At 52.0% G+C, this 17,697-nt stretch overlaps 1 long non-coding RNA gene across 1 annotated transcript; it reads left to right on the forward strand.

The window, feature by feature from the left end:
* Positions 1-1,033: 1,033 nt before the first annotated feature.
* LOC139074304 (uncharacterized) lies at positions 1,034-8,362 on the forward strand. Its single transcript, XR_011523806.1, has 2 exons — positions 1,034-7,243; positions 7,710-8,362. It is a non-coding gene; the product is annotated as an uncharacterized lncRNA (long non-coding RNA).
* The last annotated feature ends 9,335 nt before the right edge of the window (positions 8,363-17,697 follow it).

The following is a 17,697-nucleotide window of genomic DNA, read 5'->3' on the forward strand; positions in this document are numbered from 1 at the left end:
ACATGTAACTAAATATTATTCTCCTTTTGATTTTTTCAGTCATTTAAAAACAAAAGAACATTCTCAGCCCCAGGCTATACCAGAGCAGGCGGTGGACGGGATTTGGCTCAAAGGCTATCGTTGCTGATCCCTGATTTAGAGCGATAGTTCTTTAAGTTTTGGTGTTTACAACCAACTCCTCTGAGAACCCAAGGAAAGATTCACATTCATTCATTCATTCATCCTACAAGTGTTTTGAACCCTAGACACTCTGCCTGCCAAGGGATCTACAGCTTGAGTACCGCAAAGCCCTGCCCTGACGGGGCTTACATCCTAAACACTAAGTAAACAAGCAGAGCCAGACATGGGGTGGGCTGTGAAGACAAAACAGGGCGTTGTGGGGAGCTGGGGCATGGGGGATGCTGGTTCAACTAGGATGCTCCATAGGCCTCTTGGAGGTGAGGTTGGAGCTGCGCCTGAACTATGACAAGGGGCAGCCATGAGAAGGGCTGGAGGACAGGTAGAGGCAGACGGGGAACAGCCAGGCTAAGGCCCAGCTGGGCCCAGGAGGAGCCCGTGGGGCCTAGAGAGGGTGACAGGCGGCAGGCAGGGCCATCTGTGTCATGATGAGGGTGCCCCAGCCCCAGTAAAAGCAATGGCACAAACAGGAAGTGAGTAAAGGGTTTTAGGTGAGACGTGGCGAAGTCTGATTCACTTTGGCTGAGTGTGGAAGCCCATTCCTAGAAAAATGGACTTAGCGTGTGCTGCCAATCGTTTTGTGGATGGTGTGTGTTTTCAGGGTTTCATGAGTCTCCCTGGAAGTCCCTCTACGGAATTCTGAACCTCAAGTCAAAAACGCCCATGTTGAAGAAAGGAAAAAGTAGGGAGAGCCCCGCGCTCTGAAAGGACAGGGCCCTGGTGTCCCCTGGGAAGCTCTGGATGGTGGAGCACGTCCAAGTCAGCTGCTTCTCCCTGGTCTCCTTGGCAGCCCACCCGAGGTGGGGGGCTTGGTAAAAAGGGGTGTGAGGAGGTTGCTCCAACTTCTGGGGCCTGTCTCTCAGTGTGGCGCCGCTGACGGAAGCCCACGGTCAGGGTCTGTACAGAAAGCTCCCGCGGGGGGCGGAGGCGGGCTGGTGAGAGAGTCAAGCCTCTCTCTCAGGTCCTGTTTGTCATGCCCCATCCCTCCCACACACACACACACACACACACACTCACACACACACACGTTTCCAGGGGACCAGCGCCTGTGGACACTCCTCCCTGGTGCCCCTCCCAGCACCTTGCCCACTGGCGCAGTGCCAAAGCTCTTGCCTTTGCCAGCAGGCCTGTGACCCGGGGCTGTGTCTCTGGGTCCTCCCCGTCTTGGGGGCCCTGTGTCAAGTGCTCCTGCTCCAACCCAGCGGCCACCTGTGCTACTGGGGAGCTTTGGAGGCTGGGAAACCTTCAAAGAGCGGTTAATTACTAACTAGCCGGAGATAAGAGAGAGAGAAGGAAACAATGGAGAAATGCCAGCCCAGAGCCTGAGCTTCCCGCCTGTACACGCCCGGACCTCACGGCACCGAGGAGAGGGGCTCCCACCGAGCTTCTTCACCAGAGACAAGCAACATGCCAGTGGTGGTGGGGTGGGGAGGGCTGCAGCATCCCAGGACTGCGGGTCTGATAGCGGCCCCACTGGGTCCTTTCCCTCAGCCAAGCCTCAGCCCCAAGGAGAAACGGGGGCAGGTTCCCAGGGAGGGCTCCCCTTATCTCTTAGGTCAGGGTCTGGAATCCAGACTGGCCCATTTATTACACCAGGCTGTGTGGGACACGGAGTTCCAAGATAAATCAGACAGGGTCTCTGCCCTCAATGAGCTCACGGTGGGAGGCAGGAAAAGCAACAGAAACAGATGGCAGCCTTCCAGGGGTCTACCCGCTAGAAGGTGAAGCCAGGCTGGGGCGTAAGAGGACGGGCAGCCCCACCTGGGGAGGTGGGAAGGGCTCCAAGGAGGTCGCAGGGGCAGTCATCGATTGAGGGGTTGCACGGTCAGGCATTGTCCTAGGTGCTTCCTATCCTAGGCTCCTAATCCCACAAGACCCTGAGTGGGAGTGTTAGCCCCCTTTGCAGATGAGGAACTTGGGAACCTGCCCAGGGATTCACAGCTGGGAAAGGCTGGAGCTGGGACGTGAACTCAGGGCTTTCCAATCTTGAAACCAAGCGCATTCCTTCCAACTGCCCCTTCCCTTGGCTGATGTCTACAATGTTCTCAGTGGAGTGTTTCGACTTCAGCCAAAGCCTTGGATTCAGGGGAAAACATAAGTTCCGGATTTCTGCTCAAGCTGCCGACGGCCTTTCGTGCCTTAGTAGGAAGGGGGCAGACGGAAGGCACGTTTCTTGGGGTGCAGGAAAATTGCGGGGTTGCCGAGAGTAGAGAAAAAGGATCCCCCAGCCAGAGGAAAGGGAGCCAATCTTTGGGCACCTGGTTCCCAGTTTTTCCCCAAGATCCTGCTGACCTGAAAGCCCCAAAGGGTTTTTCGTGAGCGCTTCTGAGAACTGCCCTGGTAAGCAAGCCGCCTTCCTTCTGCTGAGATCAGCGTCTTTGTTACCTCCTGTCCCTTCAGGATCGTGGAGATAGAAACGCTCTGCCTCCCGAGACCTCCGAGGGGCTTTTGGAGAAGAGAGGTCCAAGGGCCTGCCAGCTGGAGCTCAGCGCTGCCTGGCAGAACTCTGCTCCACCTGCCTGCGCACACGTCCACCCGCTCCCCTGCCTCAGCTGCACGGCAGCCAGGGGAGGGAGGTTGCACTGGGCCGCTCTGACCTGATCGCTCTCTTGGCTGGGTGAGCTCATCCTTTCGGGTCTCCGGGCTGTTCAAGGATGGATGGACCGAGGTTAGCCAGATGCCAGGGAAGAACGTGCTGACTCTTCCGGGGCAGGAGACTAGGACAGAAAGCAGGAGGGCAGCCTTACTGCAAGGGAGGCTCTCCTTCTTCCTTCCAAGGACAGCCTTCATCAGAAGCCTTCATCTTCTGATGACAGCCAGTGGCTTCTGAGTGCCTAATACATGCCAGACGCCTGGCATAGTGTTTCACACACATTGACTCATCAAACCTCCCAATAACCCCATGGAGCACGCACTGTTATTTTCACATCGCCACCTCCACCTTTATAGGCAGGAAAACCGAGACACAGTAAGTGGTTCAAGCCAACATGGCTGCTAGGTAGCAGAGCTGGGCTTCGAATCCAGGTGATCTGGCTGCTGAGTGTGCTATGCCCGTTCAGGTTACGGTTCAGGTTAGGGCTGGCCGCATCAGCATCACCCAGAAGCCTGCTAGGAACACAGAAATCCAGCCCACCCCAACTCCCTGGCCAGCATGTGCATGTTAACAGATCCGCGGGTGATTCTCGCGTGCATACTGCAGTCGGGGAAGTGCTGCCCCCGCTAGGTTATATGCTCTCCTCCCAGTAGGAGAATTTGGCTCCCAAACTGTTCATTCCCAAGCTCTGGACGTTGTGCCAGGCAACTGATGGAGGCCAGGAGACAAATATCCGCATGGACCTGAGGGGCACCTGCCCTTCATCCGGCAGAGTGTGGAGTGGGTGAGTCAGTGCAGGCCAGGACGCTGGATCCAGACCCCAGCGCCGCCGCTCACAGGCAGGGAGGCCCCAGCCATCAATTCACCTTCCTGGGCCCAGGGTCCTCACCTGCGTTAAATGCCGGGGACCAGGGGCCGCCTGGGCCGTGGCTCCTCCTGTGTGCACAGAGCCAGTGCCTCAGCGAGGAGCTGCCGGAAGAGGGGAGGAGAGAACCAGCGAGCGCGTGGATCACGGTCTAGGTTTCCCGTTTGTACCACGAGGAAACAGCCCCTTGTTTCCAAATGAAGAAACGAAGCAGTCCAGGGGAGGGGGGACACTGCGACCGGCGAGGCAGGGCCTTCCCACAGCCCTCTCTCACGCCGGGGGCCCCGGGGGCCCCTCTCAGGGGTGCTCCCTCCCTTGGTTTACTTCTCTTGGGGAAATTCTGCCTCGCCTCTGTGGGTCCACTGGTAACTTTGGCCACACATCCAGGGTGGGGAGAGCGGTGAGGAAGGACTGATGGCCTCTGACTTTGGGGACCTCACACGGTCAAGGGAGTGTGGCAGATACGATGTGGACAGCACGGTGGCTGCGGCACCGTCCCCTCTCACTCTGCTCTCCCCTCCCCTCTTGTCTTCCCTGCAAACCACTTTGAGTCCCTCTTGGTTGTGTGGTTGTTTGTGTCATCAAGTGGCTTCTGTCTCCCAGCGCCCTGCGCGGCACAGCTGGGCGCTGCCCGGTCCTTTGCGCCCTCCTCTCACCTTCAGCACTCTATCAGACAGGGCTCCGCTGCCGTTCGCAGGGTTTCCATGGCCGATTTTTTCGGAAGTGAGCGGCCAGGTCCTTCTTCCTAGTCTGTCTAGTCTGGAGGCTCACTGAAACCTGTCCGCCATGGTGACTCTGCTGGAATTTGAAATCCCAGTGGTGTAGCTTCAGCCTCACAGCCACACGCAGCCACCACAGTGTGACACCCGACAGGTGGGTAGTGTGGGTCCCTGACCCAGAGACTAACCTGGGCCTCAGCAGTGAGAGCCCTGAATCCCAACCACTGGACCACCGGGGCTGGCTCCCTCTTGGTTACAAAGATAAAAACCAATCCTACGTTAATACCAGCCAGTATTTCTTTAGCTCTCCCTCCAAGCCAGTTGCTGTACGACGTGCCTTACACACGTTAGGTCACGGACTCCTTCAGACACGCTGAGGATGCGTACGAGCCATTGTTACCCCCACTTTACAGCCAGGAGCTGAGGCTCAGAGTGGCAGGGCCCCTGGCCTGAGGCCCCTCAGCCATTTCCTTGTGGTGAAGCCAGGATTTGAATCCAGGTTTGCTCAGCTCCAAAGCCTGAGTCCTAACCTCCGCGTTTCCTGCCTTGATGAGATGACTGCAGGTGGTCCCTCGACCACACAGGAGGGACTCTGAGCGGCGTTTCCAACTGAGAGTGTGGACCTCCTGCCTGGCGGACCCTCAGACCCTTGGAAGGACAGCAATGCAGCTTCCCAGGCCCTCCTCTCGGTGACTCAGGCTCAGCGAGCTACGTGTGGCTGGGCCCCTAATATTTTGGTAAATCTCCTCAGGTGCTTCTGATGCTGAGCCTGCAGGGGACCCGCTGACTGGGGAGCAAGCGGGTTCAGTGGGTCTAGACGCAACTCTTCCTCATTAAGAGAAGGAGGAGGGCATTGGCTTCCGAGAATGAAGGGTAATTAACTTTGAGGGAGCTTCCTGCCTGGCCTTCGCCCTCAGTGAAAGTGTGGAGACAGAGATAAGGGAGATAAATCTTGGTGGGTGGCGGTGGGGGGAGGAAGGCCAGGGTGTTTGCTGTCGGGCTCCGGGCTCAGCGCCTGTGGCCTCTCTCCTGGAGACCGTATGGGTGAGCCCAGCGGTGCTGGACGATGGGCAGGGGACAGCAAGGGGACAGGTGTGGGATTAATGCAAGCGTTGAGCAGGGACCCTTTGGGCTATCCTGAGTCTGGTTCTGATAAGCCAAGAGCGGGGTGGCACGGCGTGTCTGGGTCTCGAGAAGCAGAGGTGCCCTGGGCCACACTCTCACACCATGGTTCAAGTGTCCCAGACGCCAGGCGCTGGGCCGCATCTGTGACCGCTTGTCCCATCAGCCTCTTTGGTCCTTCTTTAAAGGGACTCACTGATGAAAGGATTTACGTTTATTTAAAAAGCGACCCCATCACTACCTTTAATGGAAGTTGAGCCACACACACGTAGGCGTTAACTGATAACAAACAGGACGGAAACGGAACAACGGAATTCCCTTCTCACTGGATCCCGCAGCCAGGCCTTTTGTCAAAAGAGGCTGTCGGCGGACCGAGGCCTCCTTTGAAGTCTGCGGAGGACGAAAGGGGACTGGAGAGGGTGCGAATTTCCAACTATGCAATTCAGTAGCGTTGAAGTCCAGGCCCGGGTGTCATCTGAGATCACACCGCTTATAAACTCCACAGCCCCAGAACGTGAGCTCCACGATGAAATGGAGTTTTAAAATAATCTGTTTTGCTTGTTGCGCTATCCTCGGAGCCTGCAACAGTGCCTGCAGCACAGTAGGCGCTTATGTATTTATTGAAAGCGTGGACGTGGGGCGTGTGGGCTGTCTGCTCCATCCATTATCTTCTTTCCAGACTGAGATGCAGAATATCGAAGTGGGGCAGGTGTCAGACAGGTTCTTTGATTGAGCTTGCTTAGGTCTGAGCACTCTGGGAAGCCACCCTGCAGCCTGCCCCGGCCTCAGGGTCCTCGCAGTCCTGGGCTGCTCATGCCACCCTGCATTGTGAGAACTCTGGGAAGCCGCCCTGCAGCTTGCCCTGGCCTCAGCGTCCTCGTGGTCCTCGGCTGCACGTGCCACCCTGCGTTGTGAGGATCCCATGAGATCACGGCGCGAGCGAGGCCTCGGTGCCCCAGTAAAGCCCTGTGCACAAGGGAGGAGTGAGTCTCCATAAATGGCAGGGAGACGCTGATCGCTGCCGATGACTGTGCACCCACAGCCTGACCCTCGAACATTTTCTTTGCCGTCTTCAAAGGCAACCTGCTGCTCCCCTGCTCGTCACACTGGGCATCATGCTGACGGGAGGGATGCGGTCAGACCTCACACTGTTGAGACCCGTCCGTGTCCTGCTGACTCCCGGGAAGGGTGACCTGGGGAAGCCGTGACACCATCTTCCCCGTGTCTATTTTCAGTGGAACCATTCCTATACTGCTACTAATACTGATAGTAATATTATTCCTACTAACAATGTAAGGGGACATCCTGGTCTGTAACTGAGCCAGTCCTGCCCGGGGCAGAGAAGGGCCTCCCGGCCTCCTGACCCAGTTGCAGCCCTCTGGTTCCACTATCACCTGCTGTGTAAACCTGAGGGTGTCTTGCTTTTCCTCCTAAGGAGTTGTGGTTAGAACCTGCCAGAAATTTCTCACAATACGCCTCTCAATTGTCACTGCCCTTTGTAACATATCTTGTCATTCCAGGCTTAAGATTTCCCAGACAATGGCAGCGAGGGACCGGCCCTGTGGATGAAGCCTACCTTCCAGGGCTACAAAGCTAAGTCCCATTGATGAAGTCTGATACTGTCGTCCACTGTGAGGTGCCAGCCATACCACGTCATTCCCCATTCATTAATGACGTATTTAGGGATTCCTATGATGCACCAGCCACTGTGCTTGTCCAGCCAGGGAGAGAGCCAGCAGCTCAGCCATTACACGCATGTGCAGTATGGTAAATGCTAGAGAGAGGAGGATCCGGGAGAAGGGAGCCAGCAGCTCAGGGCAGGGGAGGATGGTGGCAGGCTGAGCCGATCAGGAAGGCCCCGGAGGCAGCTGTGTTTGCATTGGGATCTGAAGAACGAGCATCAGTTCTCCAGCAAAAGGGGGAGTAAATGTGCTCTGGGCAGATGGTGCAGCATATGGAATGTTTGTGGGGTTGGTGGGGAGAGAGAGAGAGAGAAATGGGAGAAAGACCTGCCTGTTTGAGGTGCTGAATGGAGTCAGTATGTAGAATGCCAGGCTAGAAACGGCTGGAGATGAGGCTGAAGAAATAAGTAGGGGCCGGATCCCGGGGGCCTGTGAATCATGTTATGGGGGCTGTACTTTCTTCCCAAGGGCATGGGAGCCATTGAAGCGTGTTAACAAGCAGATGCGTGTTCTAGAAAGGCTTCTGAGATCTCCTCTTCTCCCTCCTGCAGCTCTGAGGACAGATCCCTAAGAGCCTCTTGGGCAGAAGTTCATGTGACATACCTAGGATGGGAGTGGTCCCACTGCCACACTGAGTTTTAGGCCTGGCTCACATACAGCTTAGAGCAAGATGGTGACAGATGACTCATCCCCAAATGACACGACGGAGCAGTCATGGGAAGGAGGCACCTGTGAGCGTCAAGCTTACCTGGTTTGCTGGTGGACCGCACGTTTAACTGTGGAACAGGATGCAAGCCTCTTGTCCTTCTAAAACCTTTTTAAATCTCTCTTCTGCATCATGCTCTCCACCTCCTCTCCACTCTGCTCGTCTCCCTTCCACTCTCAGCTTTGTTATCCAAGCCTAGGTCTTCTGGTTTCCACCGTGTGCCAGAGAAGATCTGAGCCCAGCGTCACTTGATTTTGACCAGGGAAGAAATACTGCAGGTATCAGCTGGGAGGGCTGGAAAGGCGCTGGTACTGGTGCTGGACAACCTGGGCCTCTAGTCCTGGCTCTACCAGCCTCCAGCCATCTGACATGGCGCAGAACCACTTTTCGTCTATGAGCCTGTTTCCTCATCTGTAACATGGGGCTAATCGCACGTGGATGGTGTGACAATGAACTGAGGTTTTATTTGTGAAAGTGCTTTATAAACTGCAAAGCTCTGAATCAATGTTTATTCTGGGTTATTATGCACTGCTTTGCTAGAGGATTCTACCAGAGGGATGGCAGGGATAATAACAAAGAGATCTGTTGTCTGGGGATATTTCTGTCACGTAGATATAAATATAGATAAATATACACCTGTCACAAAATTTAGACAAAGAAGGATGTGAACTTTCCTCCCAATTTTGCCCCCCAGCAGCAACTATTGATTGTTGGTTATATATTCTCCAAGATATACACAAAATACATATCTTTAAAGAAAAAATATAGTCATATCATAAGCCTTGTTCTTTAGGTTGTTTTTTTACTATATATGGACATTTTTTAATATCATAGCAGGTAGATCTAATTCTGTCTTCCTAATATTACTTCGTGGTATCAATGCAACATAGTTTAAGCATTCCCCCATCGATGAACACTAACATAATTTTCAATTTTGCATCATAAATTTCTGTGGGCTTGTGTACATAGGTCATCCACGGGAGAAATTCTGAGAAATGGGGTTGCTGAGTCAAAGGATGCAAACATTAAAGTTTTGCAGGTCCCACCAAATTGCCCTCCATAAAGATTGCGCACACATCCCCTCCCACATGCAGCGCGCCTGCCTCCCCATGCCCAGACCAACCGTGTGCGTCACCAGCTCTGCTGGGGCTTTTAAAACTAGGAGGCCTCCCCCGGCGCTGGCCAGGGGGGACTGACGAGCAGATTGTCTGTGACGGCAGTGGGCACGGGCCGTCTGAGAAACGGTGGCCCGACAAAACAGTAGGACGTATATACGTGGAAATGCGTAGAAAGCCTGCTCGAGGGTAAACGGAGGGCCCGTACTTCCAAACGCTAAGTCTAGACGCAACGGCGCAATCTACTCTGAGCACAGCGCCTGAGGCAGCACGTTATCGTCATCGGTGTTGTCATCACGATAGGAGCTTCCGACACACAGATCTTTGCTGTGTTTGGAGGGAGGAGGAAGGTGTGGAGCAGATGTGAGGTGTTAGTTTAAAAAAGCGTGACTTTGTCATTGTCAAGCTGTGACTGGTCACACGTCCTGGTCACAGCCGGGCCTTTGGTGTCACAAAATGCAAACCCCAGGGAACCAGATAGCATTTCTGTGGAAAGAGCCTGTGACCTCCGGGTGCCATGTGCAAGTGGGAGAGTGAGTGCTCTCAGAGAGGGGGCGGGGGCAGAGGGCGGGACAGAACGGGCCTCTCCTGCCCCTGAAATGCAAAACAAGGGCCCACCAGAATGCGACTACTGACAGTACAGGCCCCACTGCCGGCACGCCTGGGTTAACAAAAGACTTAAGAACCCGAGATGGGGTTGGTCACAATTCGACTGGTCCCATATTAGAACTCCCAAAAAGCAGGCGCGACAGGGTGTCAGGCCCGATGGACTATAGGGAGATGGTGATCAATGGAACTTGTGTAAGACAGATGGCTGAGGACTGGGGAAGAAGGCAGAATTGACAATTGCAGAAATAATAAGTCAAATAACTGACAAAACTAGCCTTTTACATGTGTTAGCTAATTTAATCCCCTAATTACCCTACAGAGTTAGCACTGTTATAGTCCACACACATCTAATAAATGAGGAAGTGGAATCTTAGAGAGGTCAAGTCACTTGGCCAAGGTCACACAGCCACAAGTAGTGGATCTGGAATACAAACTTAGGTCTATCTGACCCTAAAAAGAAATACTGAGTACAGCGTCTATTTAGGCATGGCAGGGCTCAACTTGGGGGTGGAGGTCAATGTCAAACATTTCTGGATACGATAGTGCTAGGTTTTCATTTTTTATCTTGATGAAAAATGAGCTATTTTAACCCTTTGGTAAGACAACACGAAGAACCATGACTTCCATTTTCCCACCGTGTTGCTGATTTTTGTATATTTGACAATGCTGTCGTACTTCCAACAGTACACCTTTCTCGCGCCCTTTCTGAGAATATGGGGCTAGTGGGGGCAGCGCTGGGGTCTTGGGTGTGGACTTGTGGAGAGAGGAAAGGCAAGGTGATGCTGCGGTGTGCTAGTCGGGAGGCGGGAGGTTATTTTTAACATTCTAGTTGGGTCCCCAGTGGCCTGGTGCAGCCTCTAGAACTGCTCAGTCTTTGAGGTTGTGAGTCATGACAGTACAAACTGGCCAGCCCTTGGCCCGCGAGCTGCCCTTCTTCTGTCTGTAGTTGTCTTGCCTCAGGTCACCTCCCGCCTATGTTCTGCAGTGAGATGCTCTTCCTTGGTCCCTCTGGCTCCTGAGTCACCCTCAGGCTCGTGCTACTTACCCTGGTGAGTTATTTGCTATCACCTTGGGGGGCCATGCAGTTAGAGAAGGAGGAGGTGCCCCCGTGGGGAGGGTGCTCCCGCCGTGACCCCTCGCTTCTTTCCAGGCATGAGTAGGGAGCAGTGGGCTGAGGCTGCCGGAGAGAGGATGCTACCATAGGGCGACCCGTGAGTTGGGCACATTCACACATGGCGTCTCATTGAAAGCTTTATAGGACATGGTACGAGAGATGGGGCACAGGGGTGATGAAGTGCAGAGGGGTAGAAGGCCAATTTTGGCCAAATTTCCCAACTTCTCTGAGCCTCGATTTCCTCAGCTGTCAACAGAGTTAAAAACAATAACTGCATTAAAGGGCTTTGGAGAGGGGTTGGCACAAAGATGCAGGCATAGTGCTTAGCATACTTAAGCGCTCCACGAGGGGTGACGAGGGTGACGATGATGATGATACTGGGACAAACTTTATGCCCATTTCATAGATGGGAGAACTGAGTCTCAAGTTGTCCAAAGTGGCATAGCTAGTAAGTGGTAGAGTCGGGATGAAAACTCCAGTCTGTTTCCAGGTCAAGAACCCTTTTCTCTGTGACGGACAGTCTACAGGAATGAATCCACATAGTGGACTGTTGGGGGCTGAAAACAGCCTGTCCAACTGCAATGGTTTGTTGGCCTGGGTTGGTTCCATGTGTTTCCTCTGTCTGAGCTGGAGAGCAATGCGATGAGATTATGTAAATATTTACCCAGGTTTCAGGAAAGCCATCTCCCGCAAGCAAGGGTCGCCTGCTAACTCCCCTTCTCTCCAGGGCTGGTCAGATTGCCCGGTGCCTAGTCAAACGCCAATTTCCTTCTCTTGGGAGGGGAGAATGGCGGCCAGCTCCTGCCGAGGCTCGGGGAGAGGATGTTTCCCCCACACGGTGAGATGGGGGTCAGAGATAGCGGCTCTGAGGTCAGGCAGCCCTGGTTTCTGTCTATCCTCCCCGGGAGCATGACCTTGGACAAGTCACTAAATCTCTCGGCTCCAATTTCCTTGAAATGGGGGTTATACTGCTACCTGGAGGGGCCGCTGTGGGGATTAAAAAAGAAATTGCACGTAAATAAGTACTTAGTGTCTGGCATATAGTAGGTGCTGAATAAAAATAAGGCAGAGCTGGGGAGATTGGGGGTTTGGTTTACAGCCCTTTGCCAGCAAGTCTCTTGTTTCCTGCCAATCAGAGAGCCTGGCGAGACTACGTGTTGCGGCCACGTGATCCTTGTCATGTCAGCTTCCAATAGAGAGCCACTCAGCAGGCATCAACCAGCTCACAGGTCCTTTGATTCAACCGCAGCACTTCCTTTTTATGCTGCTCTCACTCCAGCTCCCAAAGGTATAGTAATAGCAATAATTTGTGGAACACTGGAGTGCTCCCTAATCACACGTTACTTCTTTAATCCCCACCACAGCCCTGGGGATGGCATTATTTCCCTTCACAGATGAGACAATAGGGACTCAGAGATGGTGGGTACCTGCCTGAGGACACACAGCTGTTAGAGATCGGATTGGAGCACAGTCTATGTGACGTGCAGCCAGACCAACCAATCTTCCTGGTTTTCCCGGAACTGCGGGGTTTCCTGGGACGCAGGTTGTTTGGTGCTAAAACTGGGAAAATCTGGAAGGAGTTGGTGACTCTCCGTGCAGCCTCCCTGCCGAGGCCGGGCCGCAGTGCGAGAGCGGAGAGGAGGGAGGCGCAGGAGACAAAGGCGGGTGCCCCTCCACACTGTTTCCTTCTGGAAAGGTGTTGGGGCTTCTCCCACTCTGACAGTGTTCTCAGGGGTCCTCTTTCCAGCTGTCACTGCAGAGCCTCGCTCCGTCGTTGCTCAGTGTTACCTGTGGGTCTGACTTCCGTTGGGAATTAGGGTTGTCTGCGCTGGGAGGTGCCTCTCCCTGAGCAGCCCCTGGGGCCCATGAACTTGACCTCAGCCCTGCCTGCCAGGCTCTATCTGCATAATCTCTGGAGAGGTGACAAGCCCCATGGGGTCATCATTTCAACCATCTCGTTTGCATCACTTGTCCCAGGGGCATTGGGAGATCTAAGAAGATACACAGAGGAAGTAGTTTCTAAAATGCCAGAAACACACAGGATGTGTGTGGGTCATGCATAGCTTCTAGACCCCTGAGCCCCAACTCTGAAAAATGTCACTTCAACATCCCGCTTCTTGGGAGGAGTCATGTCTGCCTGACACGACTCCTTTTCCCCTTTTTCTGGGAAAAGGATGATGAAGACCCTGTCTGCCTGGACTACCGAGGCCGGCTGGGGAAGAGCAGCACCCCAAAGCTGCCCCACGTGGCAGAATAGGCTGTGTGCTGACGCCTCACTTCATTAGAATTTACATTCTGTGATGGTAGGAGATTTTGGGGTTTTTTTTCTCCTTTGGCTGAATCCGCATTGCCTATCACAGTGCCTGGCACGGAATGGAAGCCCAATAAACGTTTGTAGAACGTTGACCATTGAGTGGTTCCAAGTACAAGCAAACTGTTCTGGGAGATTTATACTCTGATGAAGCAATTGGGGAAGACCGAATGGAGAAAATGGGTTGGGTTTCACTGGGCAAAGATGGGGGAAAGGACGGTCCATGTGGTGGGACAAGCAGGAAGAAGGGCACGTGCAGAAAGGACGTGGGTCCACCCATGTGTCTGGGATGTACCCTGTGAGGTACAGTTGGAGACCAGGGGTCTTAGGACATGGGTGGAGACCACGTGGTGGAGGACTGATCAATGGTGTGCCCTCAGGGAGTGTGGACTGCCTTTAAGCCAGTGTTTCCCACATTTCAAATGTCAGTCACTCACATTTTATTGTCACCATTTTGCCCCGTCTGTATACCCGCCTATATTATTTACTCAATAATTTTCCTTATATTGACTCTCTTTTTCAGTTTACTAACTTTGTTTTCACATCAAAAACATATAAGTGATATAAAAATTACTATTTGTACTTAAAATCATCTTGTGTGTGGCCCCTGGCAGGCGCACCTCCCTGTGAGGAGCGCTCTGGGAGTGAGGACCCAGCAAAGAGCTTGAGGAGGGAGTGACCTGGTCGCTTTCTGAGAAAGCTGCAACCACGAGAAATGGGAGTATATATATCAAATTCTTTTTCAATTGTGACTAAAATGGTAAGAAATCTTACCCAGGTGAGTTTCGGGGGCATTTCACAGCCTCTCTATGGGCATCAGGTTAAAACATGCAGGAACTGCTCTTTCTCTGTTGCTTTCCTTCTTTCCCAGCAACTCTGCCTACTGCCTCGTGCTCGTGCCGAGAGCTCTGAGGAATGGAGAGGGCCTGTAGCTACAGGAAGGAAGGGTCCCCTCCGACCGAGGCTCTGGGTCGTGCAGGGAGCTGTGGTGGGTCTGGATGGCTGGCGACGGGTCCGTGTTGGAATAGTGCTGTAGCTTCCTGGGCTCATTTTACCTGGGCATTCACAGAATGTTACCCCCAGGCAAGGCTCAGGCTCAGAGTGTTGACCCATCCTCTGACAAGCCCATTTTTCGCAGCTGGGTACGGAGCTTCCAAGTTAAGGTGACCTGCCAAGCTGGAAAGAAAATGAATTAGCAAAAATGAGACACTGGCCAAATGAACTCTCCCCTGTGCCCCCGCAACCGCACACAATCGTGAGATCTAAGGTTGGGCTCCCTGAGGTTTTCTGCTCTGGTGGTTCTGGCAACTCCTAGAGAACCACAGACTGGTGACTCTGAGGACCGTAAACCTTGGGCAGACTTCGAAGTCTTTTGGTGTTGACGGCAAAAGTCCATCGGTGTGGGACTTGGGTGCTGATGGGGAGCTTCCGCAGCAAGCTGACCATGCCCTTCTTGCACACGCAACGTGTCGGGGCAGCTGCTGCCCCGGGGCTCCCGGACTCCATTCTTTCCAGCATCACAGAGCTCAAGGGCCCTCATGTTTCTGCTGTAAGAGAGTGGGTACCTTGGCTGCTCCCTCTCACAGCAGGGCTGTCTTCTCAAGAGAAGTTTTCAGATGAACCGACTGTGCAGATTTTTAGTTCAGTTTGCAGAGAAGTTCCTTATTTCAGTTTTACTGTACATCCACCTACACAATACTTTTTGGTTCTCAGAATTTCAAAGATTTAACCTCCAACCTTAAATCAGGATTCTCATAAAACTTTCCTGGGGCACTGTCATAAAAGAAATAGTTCTCAAAATAGGACTGTTTGGCCTCCTGTCCTTGTCCAGGAAGACAGATTGACTAATTCCAAACCCTGAACTCACATGTGGTTGCTAAGAATGGGGGTGGGGGAGAGAAAGGGAGAAAAATCATAGAGATGCCATGCTGCATGCGGGGAGATTTCATCTGGATTTCCCCCAAATATGGAATTATTCAAAAATAATCCCAAGGGCTTCTTTCCTGACACTCCACCAATGTGCAGGTGCGTATATTTTGAATGGACTGAGTGGATAATTTATTTATGCAAATGAGTTTTTTGCTTAGTCCTAGCGTATGAGCTTGTCAACTCTCGGCTATCATTTCCAGGAGTTTTCTAGATGCATTCTTTCCAGAGGCACGAGTAGGTCCAGAATTCCTAATTTCTGTCTGGAAGGCATTTAGCAGCAGAATTGGTTGATTAACATTTTACATTTTCTTGAGTCACTCTCAAATGCTTATGAAGGATGGGAATTGAGAAACTGATGGCAACCTCCTCCCTTAATGAGGCTCCACTCCTGCCCTCAACCTTCATGTCTAATGCCTTCAGCATTACTGCAACCCTTCACTCTATTTCTCTTCCCTTTCTGGATCTAGGTGCCTAAGGGCTTCTCACTGTGGCAGTGAGCCTCCCCAGTACCATTAGGCCTGGAGGGTGGCAGAGTGACCTTTGTGTCAGAAGAGTCTCATGACTTCCCAGGCAAGACCAAGTCACAACTTTTTCCATTGGGTTTCCCCTCAATTCTTATTCTGAGCACTTAGCTCTTCAAATATTTGGTATTAAAGGGCAGGGGCTGAGGACTGTCCTATAAGACCCAGACCTGTCTGCCTATTTCACAGTTTTTTCATTTCAATTTTACAATCTCACTCTTCTAAGAAACATTCACATTTCCAATTGGCTTCCAGAACCGAGCTTAGTTTTCTATGTCTATGTAAGATATTAGTTCCAAATTTCAACACGCTGTCGAGCTTCTCTTTTTTGATGAGGGTTGTGGTTAAGAGATCTTGTTTTGGGCTGACACTGACTTCGGGCTGAGCTCCGGCCACACTTTACTATGTGCCCTTGGCCAAGTTACTTACCAGGCTGGCGACGCTCAGTTTCCGCATCTGTAACGAAGGATAGTAGCAGCACCTTTCTGACGGAGTTTTGTGAGGATTACGTGAGCTGATGCAAGTTAATTCTTAATTGAGTGACAAAGACATGCTAAAACTTAACAAATGCGACTAGACATTATTACTCGTTCTTTTTCCTATAACTTTTCCAGCTTCACCCCTTTCTCCTACTTTGTCTTGGAAACAAGGAGAGTTAGTTCTCTGACCACCCATATGTGGCTTCATATATCGCTAAGGGGATGTCTTGGGGTTCAACTCCATACTTAGAGGAGAGAGTGAATCTTTCCTGAGAGCCCACCAAATGCCAGGCTCCCGCTAATAATGGCTTATACAGTTTCTCATTTAACTCCCCAAACAGCTCACTGAGAACATTCATATTCTCAGTAAACAGATGGGGAAATTGAGACCTAAAGTTTAAGTAAACGTGACGAGGTTGTCCTGATCTGTCTGGCTCCAAAATCTAGGTCCTTTCCACTGTACCAGGGTGCCTCTGAGAAAGCTGGGCCATCTCATGTTTTTTAGGGTGAGGGAATAGCTTCCGAACATCCCTAGTCTTCCAACACCACAGGTTCGCCCAAATAATTAGACATTTGGATGGTGATTTTACACATTTTCTACTTGGGTCTGAGAGTTCGCTGTCTCTCCTGGTCCCTGGGTGAAAGAGACCAGGCGCTAAGACCTTCACCCAAAGTCAGCTCCATTAACATGTCTGCTTGGACAGTAGGAACCGAGTCTTCTGGTTTATCATTACTGGAATAATATGGGAACCCACAAAATATAAATAGTGATGGACACAAAATTGATTATTGTTTCTTCTATCATCCACCCCTGGAGGTCCAATTTGATAGGTGTGGGGAGGAAGTCCTGAATGGCAAAGGCGATTCTGATGCTCCACTGGCTTAGAGAAGGACACTGAGTCAGGATGATACAGCAGAGAAGGCTGAGAGTCTGTGGGCACGGGGAAGGCAATCAATCAGGGGAGGCTGCAGCAGCCTCGCCTCCAACCCAGACGCAGCAGCATCTCTATTCTGTTTTATCTTTTGGGGTTCCATGATAGTGGAAAAAGAGATCTTATGCTTAAATAATACACAAAAACAACTGCTATAATTATTAAAAACTCTTCTCCACACAAAAAAAGAAGAAAATACTGGCTACAAGAATGTTGCCTGAAAGTGGCCAACCTTGGCCTAGCCTTCCCTCCAGCCTTGAGACTGAGAGACGAGTCTTCTTGAAGACCCTGATGAAAATGCTGTTTAGACACTCAAGTTTGATTCAGGAACCAAAGTGCTTATCACAATAGTTGAGTTGGCATCAAGTCAGGGCACCATGTAAAGCTGTTTGTGAGGAAAGATAAAGCCAGAAAGAGAATAATAAGATACAGGTGAGGCAGAAAGGGCAGGGCAAGGGTGAGTTAAGTTTGACAAGAGTGGAGGTGTCTTGAGAATAAAGTGTGAAGGGGGAGTTCAGAAAATTCATTGTTGGTGCATAGGTAAGATTGGTGACATATTCGGATGCCTGAGGGGTATTTGTGTATGCACGTGCATGCGTATATGCCAGGGGTCGTTCTTTACAGAAATGGCAAGCCACCCTCTCCCATTCGAGTAGCGAGGTTGTCCCCCACCTCAGCAGCTCGGTGGTATGTGCCGTCAGCAGAGGACTTGCACAGCACGTCAGGGACAGATGCGATGGCAAAAGACACGTTGAGAAGGTGCCATGCAAATCTGTCAGGACAGCTGTCAATGTTAGAGCTCTCAAACAGAACGCAGGTACCA

Source organism: Equus przewalskii, chromosome 11 (assembly GCF_037783145.1).
Source record: "Equus przewalskii isolate Varuska chromosome 11, EquPr2, whole genome shotgun sequence".
NCBI classification, from domain to species: Eukaryota; Metazoa; Chordata; class Mammalia; order Perissodactyla; family Equidae; genus Equus; species Equus przewalskii.